The sequence below is a fragment of the Apium graveolens genome, chromosome 1 (assembly GCF_009905375.1).
Source record: "Apium graveolens cultivar Ventura chromosome 1, ASM990537v1, whole genome shotgun sequence".
NCBI lineage: Eukaryota > Viridiplantae > Streptophyta > Magnoliopsida > Apiales > Apiaceae > Apium > Apium graveolens.
In genome coordinates this window covers 100,557,267-100,568,233 of record NC_133647.1, presented here as the reverse complement: position 1 = coordinate 100,568,233, position 10,967 = coordinate 100,557,267, and positions in this window count along the sequence as shown.

Genomic DNA, 10,967 nt, shown 5'->3' with positions numbered 1-10,967 from the left:
TATCTCATGATCAGTCACCATCGCGCTGATGATGACACACTTCTCTGTATTTATTGCAAGGGTTTCTTAGGGTTTCCCATACCTAACTCCCTTATCACTTCTCAACTCTATTTCCTTTATATCCCTTTATACTCCTTCCCCTTTCAGTCTTTTATTTTCATTTCTATTACAACCATTTCATGAACCAACACAACATAAGCATTGATTTCAAACATCCCGTCATTCTAGATTCGTGTCCTTCAGACGAACCTTGACGACTTTCACAACCTAGATTCATGATTCATCATACTTGTCCGCCTCTGGTGTAACGACCGAGAAATTACGCTTGTATTATATCATAATAAAGATAAATTATGTGTATTATTATGTGATTAAATGTGTTGAGTCATTAAACCCTAACTGTTATGTGCTACATGTTGTCTGTTTTGATCCAAACGTGTTTTGAATATTTATTGAGTGTTTTATCGTAAGTTATATATTTTATATCAAAACCCGTACAGCTCAAACTGTATTTTAAAAGCCCGTATTTCAAAAAAAATCATTGGCCCTATTTTGCCAAAAACAACCTATACCATATCGCTATTCTGAACCCCTAGACGTTTTACAAATTTACCTTTTTCGCGAAAAACGACTTTTCCGGACCCCTTCGGGTAACAAAAACCTCACAAAAATCACATTTTTATTTTTATATGATCATGAAATTATCATATATCATTTTTCTTTGCATTTTTGTAATATTCATAATTTTTGGGAATTTTTGACATTTATTTTGTATTTATTGGATATTTAAAAATTCATTATTAATACCTAAAAATTATAAAAATTGGGGCCAAATATTTTTATTAGGAGTGTAATTAACCCCTTAATTTTATTTAGGGGTATTATTTTCCCTAATATAATAGCCTAATTTTTATTAATTAATTAGTTAATTAATCATAAAAAAATCAGATTAATCAAGAAAATCCCCAATTCTCTGAAATTAGGGTTTGGAGTTCTTGGAATCAAACCGAAGTTTGAACGTGATTCTGTGCACCGATTTGATCATGTGAGTACTCGTTGTGAAGCTCTTTCAATCCTCTATTAATTTATGTTATCAATTTTATCTGTTAATTACTCAATTTTTATTTTGTAAATTCGGGTTTAAACTTCGAATTCAGGTTTAATGATTGGTCAGTTATCTGATGATTCTGTTGATTGGGTTGAATAGATCGTAGTTTTTGTGATTATTGACATCGGTTTCGTCAAATATGGTGCTGTTTTCGTGTTCGTCGGAGAACCGCCGCCGCGGCGGTGTTCTTCGTTTTCCGACGACGATTTCGATGAAGGGAGAAGAAGGAAGGCGGGAGAACAGGAAACACTCGCGCAGAAAGACCAGCCAGAAATCACCTGTTTTGGTCGGGTTAGCTCGCCGGAAAAACCACCGGCGTCGTTGCCGGTGGCTGTTCTTTGCGACCCGGGTTCGACCCGGGTTTGATCCTCAAAAGCCCAACCTGATTTCCTGTTCATGTTTCTGAAATTTAATTATTTATTTTATTTATATAAAAACAGAAATCAGTTTTATTAATTCTAAAAATTAAATAAAAATTAGATTTAAATTCTGAAAAATATTATAATTAATTTCTAAATTATTTTATTAATTAAGAAATTCGAATTTAATCATTTATTTAATAATTTAATTATTTATCTAATTATTCATTAGTTATCTAATTAGTTAATAATTAGGTAATTAATAATAATTAGATAATTAATTAATAAATAAGTAATCGAATAATACGAATAATAATTCGTTAATTAGTTGAATATTGCGAGTAAATCGTATCTATATGAGTAGTGATTCGATAATTGGAATTATTATTCGAGCGATAATTTGTTCGAAGAGTGTCGTAATGATTACTCGTACCGAATAAATAAATACCAATAATTAATTAATTAATTAATCATATAAGTAATAATAATAATAACAATAGTTCGATAGTTATTCAAGGAATGCGAGTAGCTCGTATTTATACGAGTAGTTAATCGTTGAATTAGATTATAATTCGAGTAATAAGTATTTTTTCGATAAATAGCGTATCAGTTAATTATATCGATTGATTATTTATAAATAATCGATCTAATCGAGTAAGTAATAATAATTTGTAAATAATTGTAATAAATTGTAATTAATCCAAATAATTAGAGATTAATTATTTTAAAATACAATAATTATTAATTATTTAAAAATATAATTAAGGATTCTCTAATTATGATTAATTATTTATAATTAATTATTAATTAATTAAATCTTGTTTAATTCATAATAATTAAACCGTTAGTCCGATTTGAGCGAAACGAAGACCCCTAGACTCAAAAAAATGAAACGAATCCAATAAAAATAATTGTAAGTCATAATTTCTTCTGGAAGAGAGTGGTCTTGTGGTAGTTAATTTTTATATGCCCTAATAGGGGTAGATTCGAGCCAAATAAATCTTGAAAAATTATAATAAAATCAGAGGGTTAGTTATTATAGATATAAGTCTAGTATCGATTCTAAAAATATTTATAAGTCTAAAAATTAGTTATGTGCCTTATGTGCTATGTGCTTTACGTGATTATGTGAATCATACGTGCTATATAATTATATATGTATATATGCGAGTCAGATAGAAACGCATGGGTAGATTGATAGGGCTGCGTAGTATCAATTCGAGATATGCATATGTAGTAAGTTAACTAAACGACTATCTTTCTATGATTGGTTCAGTGTCAGCAAGGCCGATCAAGCTAGAGACAGAAGGCGGTGAGTTGAACCAGTTTAAGTACGCGCAAGGCAAGTTTTTCCCCTATTCTAAATTCAGAATAATGAATTATATCCCATTTTTCCATATCAATTACCTCTGATAATTTTTTTCATATACACTGTTTCACAATTATTGAATCTTGTTTCTAATTCATTTCGATTCTTGATTTCTCCCAATTTATTGAATCCTTTATTCATATTTCTATACTTTTACCCTGGTTACATATACTCAGATATATCTTGATGTTGGGATACATCAAAAGCATTCCGATTGTTCCGGATGCTCAGCTTTGGAGTGTATGGTTACGATACAGGCTGGGTTTTACCCATACCTTTAATTAATAGGCCATAGTTTCCTAAGTACTCCTTATGTTGGTTGGGTCTATGCAGTTGGGTATAGATCAGCACTATATCCTGACTGATCAGCGGGTTATAGTGCATATGTTGGTTCTTGTTTCCAGTCTTGTTCATTTGGCACTCGCCAGTGTTGGCAAATTATTTTCCTATCCAGATACAGATGGTTGTTCAAACCAGCAGCACATTGGTTCACTTATTCTTCTCTCTTTATACTATATATATTGTTGCAGGCTTGTTGAGCAATTTTGGCTCATCCCCTTTTATTGTTATTCCTATTGTTTTACAGTTAAGGTAGAGAATGAAACCCATCAGGACCCGCGTAGTCAAGAAGCGAGTCAAGCAGCGGGACCCTCTTATACCAAGAGTATTCATTCCTATCCTCGAAGAGAGTTTTGAGCTACCAGATTAGGTGTAACAAGATAAGTAGTAATGTTGGGTTGAATAAAAATTTGTGTGGTGAGAATGTAGATAGAATAAAGTTTTGTAACAAAGAGAGTTCTTGAGACAAATTGTTTTTATTTGGGTTTGTAATAAAGTTAGTGTGTCGTTCTTTTTTTCAACTCTTAACCTCAAAAGATCCTGAGTAGCAGTAGTTCGGGGTAATTATCATATTTATATTCCGCTTGTGCAGGTTTAGTTTGTAGTTGTTATTAATAATGCCCCAAATCTATACCCCGGATTTGGAGGGTGTTACATTTGGCATCAGAGCTTAGGTTTTGACCCTTGAAAACAAGAACATTAGGATTAAGATAAGATAAGAAGATCATATATGATAGAAGTAAGAGTGTTGGGATTGTTTGTTTATGTGATTAGAAGTTATGAGTTTTAGGATTGTAATTTGATTGTTCTTGTGTTATTATTGTTATGTATATTAGATGGCTTCTTCGTCATCGTCTACGGAGTGGATCGAGACAGATCCAGTGGTTGCACCAGTATTGGCACCAGTATCAGTGTAGATCTTTCCTCCATTACCACCACCTCCACCATTGCCACCTGGACCAGCACCAGAGATACCCCCTGCCCCAGATGTACCATATTTTGCAGATTATTTTCCATATTTTGAGCCGGAGATACCTGATTTTCCACCGTTAGAGTTCCCGATATTTGATGTACCTGACATGGTTGATATTCCGCAGTGGGAGGATTTAGAACCCCAGGTACCTATGCCACCAGTCGAGATTCCATAGATTCCACCGATGGAGCCTAAGGCAGCGCCACCAGTATATGCACCTATGGAGCAGCCAGTTCTGTTTCCTGCCCCGCTAGCTATCTATGCCCCTATTCCCGGGGTATATCAGTTTCCACAGCCGGAGTTCATGGACGAGGTAGTAGTAGATGAGCCATTACCTTCTCGAGGTTCCCGCACGGATCATCGTGAGCATCATACAGCTACATATCAGCGTTTTCAGACAGAGAGAGAGGAGAGGGTTAGATGGCAGGATCAGTGTAGAGAGATCCTTGGATTGTTTGAGACACAGGCGGATGGTCCAGTTCGAGCATTTCACCCAAACTACATATTGAGAGAGAGGCTACGCCGGATTCACAGAGTTGGTTCTCAGGAGCTTACTTATCTGAGGCAGCAGGATATTAGTGCAGAGGCAGCATACCGCAGGGTGATGAGACTTACAGAGGCAGTGTTAAAGGCTTTGCAGGAGGAGCTGAGCCATGTGCCACCAGGATTTTGATCTTAGCAAACGGAGGAGTGTTGTATTTTATATATATTTTTGTAGATAGAGGCATCGTAGTATTGTATGAGTGTAGCTATTAGTTTTGACTGATAGCAGTAGTAGTATGACTGACATATCATTGACTTTTGTATCAAGCATTGACACCTGCAGCTGGTGTCCTACCTATATATATATAAGATGAACCTTTTCACGTTTTCTTTATTTTATTTTTCAGTCATTTACGCATTTATATTTATTTCACTGTTTACCATTGCATCTTAAAAAAATGTTGTTTTATTTACAATTATGTTGTACCCTTTATGTTTTCATAATATTAAAATTATTTCAAAATGATTTATTTAGGCATCGCACTGTTTTATTTATTTATATATTTAATAAATTATTTTCTTTCCCCATATCAATTGTTTTAACACTGTTTTAATATTATAATGACTGTTTCCATTTCATAACACCTGTTTAGTATATTATTATTAAGAGGACCTGTAACGACTGAGAAATTACGCTTGTATTATATCATAATAAAGATAAATTATGTGTATTATTATGTGATTAAATGTGTTGAGTCATTAAACCCTAACTGCTATGTGTTACGTGTTGTCTGTTTTGATCCAAACGTGTTTTGGATATATATTGAGTGTTCAATCGTAAGTTATATATTTTATATCAAAACTCGTACAGCTCAAAACCATGTTTTAAAAGCCCGTATTTCAAACAAAATCATTGGCCCTATTTTGCCGAAAATGCCCTATACCATATCGCTATTCTGAACCCCTAGACGTTTTACAAATTTACCTTTTTTCGCGAAAAATGACTTTTCCGGACCCCTTCGGGTACCAAAAAAACCCCACAAAAATCACATTTTTATTTTTATATGATCATGAAATTATCATACATCATTTTTCTTTGCATTTTTATAATATTCACAATTTTTGGGAATTTTTGACATTAATTTTTTATTTATTGGATATTTAAAAATTCATTATTAATACCCGAAAATTATAAAAATTGGGGCCAAATATTTTTATTAGGAGTGTAATTAGCCCCTTAATTTTATTTAGGGTTATTATTTTCATAAATATAAATAGCTGATTTACTGTTAATTAATTAGTTAATTATAATAAAAAAATCAGAATATTCAGAAAAATCAAGAAAATCCCCAATTCTCTGAAATTAGGGTTTGTTGGTGAAGAACAGGGCAGAAATTCAATCGAGGATTTAAAGGTGATTCTGTTAACCAAATCGAACATGTAAGTAGTCAAATTGAAGCTAGTGATTCGTAGTTTCTGATTATGTAATCGTTTTTGTTAATTAAGTAGTCAATTTTCAATTCGTAATTTCGAGTTTAGTTCTTGAATTCAGGTTTTACAAATCGTTGATTGTTAGATGTTTTGATGGTTATGAGTGTGTAGATCGTCGAATTCTCGATCGAACCGTACCGGTTTCATAAAGTTTGGTGTTGTTTTCGGTGTTGTCGGAGAACCGCCGCTGTTGGCGGTGTTCTTCGTTTTCCGGTGATGATATAGACGAAGGAAGGCGGAGAAAGGCTGAGGAGTTGCCAGGGAAGTGTCTTGGAGTGAAGTCGCAGAAGAACGGGATTGAAATCACACGATTTGGCCATGTTTTGCTCGCCGGAAAAACCACCGGCGTCGTTGACGGTGGCTGTTCTTCGTCGACCCGGGTTCGACCCTGTTCCAACCCAGAAATCGACCCGGGTTTGATCCTGAAAACCCTAACCCTGAAACCTGTTATGTGTTTCTGATATATTTAATGTTTATTCTATTTTCTAAAATCAGAAAATCAGTTTTAATAATTCTAATAATTAAGTAAAAATCAATTTTAAATTCTGAAATATAGTATAATTAATTTCTAAATTATTTTATTAATTTAGAATTTAATTATTTAATTAATTATTTATTAGTTATCTAATTAATTAATAATTAGGTAATTAATTAATAATTAGGTAATTAATTAATAAATAAGGATTAAATAATATGATTAATAATCCGATAACTAGTTAATATTACGAGTAACTCGTATTTATGCGAGTAGTGATTCGATAATTAGAATTATTATTCGAGCGATAATTATTCGAAGGATATCGTAATAATTATTCGTATCGAATAATTAAATACAGATAATTAAATGATTAATTAATCGTATAGGTATAGTAATAATAGCGATTCGATAGTTATTCGAGAATTGCGAGTAGCTCGTATTTATACGAGTAGTTAATCGTTGAATTAGATTATAATTCGAGTAATTAGTATTTATTCGATAAATAGCGTATCAGTTAGTTGTATCGATTATTTATCTATAAATAATCGATCTGATCGAGTAAGTATTATTAATTTGTAAATAATTGTAATGAATAGTAATTAATCCTAATAATTAGGAATTAATTATTTTAGAATACAATAATTATTAGTTAATTATTTAAAGATGTAATTAAGGATTATTTAATTATAATTAATTATTTATAATTATTTATTAATTAATTAAATCTTGTTTAATTCATAATAATTAAACCGTTAGTCCGATTTGAGCGAAACGAGGACCCCTAGACTCAGAAAAATGAAACGGATCCAATAAAAATAATTGTAAGTTATAATTTCTTTCCGAAGAGAGTGGTCTTGTGATAATTAATTGTTCATAGGCCCTATTAGGGGTAGAATCGAGTCGAATAAATCCCGAAAAATTGTAATAAAATCAGATAGGGTTAGTTATTATAAATATGAGTCTAGTATCGATTCTAAAAATAATTATAAGTCTAAAAATTAATTATGTGCTTTATGTGTTATGTGCTTTACGTGGTTATGTGAACCTTACGTGCTATATAATTATATGTGTATATATGCGAGTCAGATAGAAACGCATGGGTAGACTGATAAGGTTACGTAGTATCAATTCAAGATACACGTATATAATAAGTTATCTAAACGATTATCTTTCTATGATTGGTTCAGTGTCAGCAAGGCAAAGCAAGCTAGAGACCGAAGGTGGTGAGTTGAACCAGGTTAAGTACGCGCAAGGCAAGTTTTCCCCTATTCTAAATTCAGAATAGTGAATTATATCTCATTTTCCCATATCAGTTATCTTTGATAATTTTTGTTCATATACATTGTTACAAAATTATTGAATCTTGTTTCTACTTCACTTTGATTCTTGATTCCTCCCAATTTATTGAATCCTTTATTCGTATTCCTATACTTTTACCCTTGTTACATATACTTTGATATATCCTGGTATTGGGATACATCAAAAGCATTCCGATTGTTCCGGATGCTAAGCTTTGGACTTGATGGTTACGATGCGGACTGGGTTTTACCCAGACCTTTAATTAATAGGCCATAGTTGCCTGAGTACTCCTTATGTTGGTTGGGTCTATGCAGTTGGGTATAAATCCGTACTGTATCCTGACTGATCAGCTAGTTATAGTGCATATGTTGGTTCTTGTTTCCAGTCTTGTTCATTTGGCACTCGCCAGTGTTGGCAAATTATTATCCTATACAGATACAGAGGGTTGTTCAAAACAGCAGCTTATTGGTTCACTTATTTCTCTCTCTTTATACTATACATATATATTGTTGCATGCTTGTTGAGCAATTTTGGCTCATCCCTTTTTATTGTTATTCCTATTGTTTTACAGTTAAGGTAGAGAATGAAACCCATCAGGACCCGCGTAGTCAAGAAGCGAGTCAAGCAGCGGGACCCTCTTATACCAAGAGTGTTCCTTCCTATTTCCAAAGAGAGCTTTGAGTTACCAGATAAGGTATAACAGGATAAGTAGTAATGTTGGGTTGAATAAAAGTTTTGTGTAGTTTGAATAAAAGTTGTGTGGTGAGAATGTATATAGAATAAAGTTTTGTAACAAAGAGAGTTCTTGAGATAGATTATTTTTATTTGGGTTTGTAATAAAGTTAGTGTGTGGTTCTTGTTTTCAACTCTTAACCTTAAAAGATCCTGAGTAGCAGTAGTTCGGGGTAATTATCATATTTATATTCCGCTTGTGCAGGTTTAGTTTGTAGTTGTTATTAATAATGCCCCAAATCTATACTCCGGATTTGGAGGGTGTTAGAGTTGGCACCAGAGCTTAGGTTTTGACCCTTGAAAACAAGAACGTTAGGATTAAGATAAGATATGAAGATCAGATAGGATAGAAGTAAGAGTGTTAGGATTGCCTGTTTATGTGATTAGAAGTTATGAGTTTTAGGATTGTGATTTGATTGTTTTTGAGTTATTATTGTTATGTATATTAGATGACTTCTTTATCATCGTCTACGGAGCGGACCGAGACAGACCCAGTGGTTGCACCGGTAGTGGCTCCAGTGTCAGAGCAGATCTTTCCTCCATTGCCACCACCCCTACCATTGCCACCTGGACCAGTACTAGAGATGCCACTTCCACCAGAGGTACCAGATTTTGATGATTATTTTCCATATTTTGATCAGAGATATCATATTTTCCACCACTAGAGTTTCCGATGTTCCATATTCCTGACATGATTGATCTTCCGCAGTGGGAGGATCTAGAGCCCCAGATTCCTATGCCACCAGTCGAGATTCCAGAGATTCCACCGATGGAGCTTGAGGCAGAGCCACCAGTGTATGCACCTATGGAGCAGCCTGTCTTATTTCCTGCCCCTTTAGCTATCTATGCCCCTGTTCCCGGGGTATATCAGTTTCTACAGCCGGAGTTCATGGACGAGGTAGTAGTAGATGGGCCATTACCTTCTCGAGGTTCCCGCACGGATCTTCATGAGCATCATACAGTTACATATTAGCGTTTTCAGGCAGAGAGAGAGGAGATGATTAGATGGCAGAACCAGTGTAGAGAGATTCTTGGATTATTTGAAACCCAGGCGGATGGTCCCGTTCGAGCACTTCACCCAGACTACATGTTGAGGAAGAGGCTACGCTAGATTCACAGAGTTAGTTCTCAGCAGCTTACTGATCTGAGGCAGCAGGATATGAATGCAGAGGCAGCATACCGTAGGGCGATGGGACTTACTGAGGCAGTGTTAGAGGCATTGCAGGAGGAGTTGAGCCATGTGCCACCAGGATTCTGAGACTAGCAGATGGAGGAGTGTTGTATCTTTTATATTTTTGTAGATAGAGGCAGCATAGTATTGTATGACTATTTTGTATGATTGTAGCTACTAGTTTTGACTGATAGCAGTAGTAGTACGACTGACATATCATATGCTTTTGTATCAAGCATTGACACCTGCAGCTGGTGTCCTACCCATATATATATAAGATGAACCTTTTCACATTTTCTTTATTTTCCAGTCATTTAAGCATTTACATTTATTTTATTGTTTTACCATTACATATTTTAAAGATGTTGTTTTATTTACAATCATGTTGTACCCTTTATGTTTTCAAAATTTTTAAAAGTACTTTAAAAAGGATTTATTTACACATCGCACTGTTTTATTTATTTAGATATTTAATAAATTGTTTTCTTTCCCCATATCAACTGTTTTAACGTTGTTTTAATATTATAAAGACTATTTTCATTCCATAACACTTGTTTAGTATATTGTTATTAAGAGAACCCCTTTGTTTTATTATCAGAAAGATGGCACCCAAAAGAAAAGTACGACCTGACTCATCTAATGGAAATACCGAGGGACAAAATAATTATAATCAGATGGATCAGATGTTTCATCTCATGCAACAGCAGATGCTGATGATGCAACAACAAATGCAGCAGCAACAGCAGCAGTTCCAACAACAGATGTTACAGCAAGCCGCTCATCCAGAACATCAAGTACCACCAGCAGCACCTGTAGTTACTTTCAAGCAATTCCAATCGGTAAAACCTCCGGAATTTGCTGGTTCCCCAGATCCTACCAAGACGAGAGCTTGGCTGAAGGAGATAGAAAAGGCTTTTACGTTGGTGAAAGTTGAGGAAGAACAGAAGACGGATTTTGCCAGCTACTTTCTGAAAGGCGAAGCTAATTACTGGTGGGAATCGAAGAAAGCTTTGGAAGGGGAATGTGTGGTGACCTGGGATAGATTCACTAATCTTTTCCTGGAGAAATATTTTCATCGCTTCATGAAGAATCAGATGGAGATCAAGTTCCTGGAACTGAAGCAAGACAACTTATCGGTCGCGGATTATGAGATCAAGTTCACTGA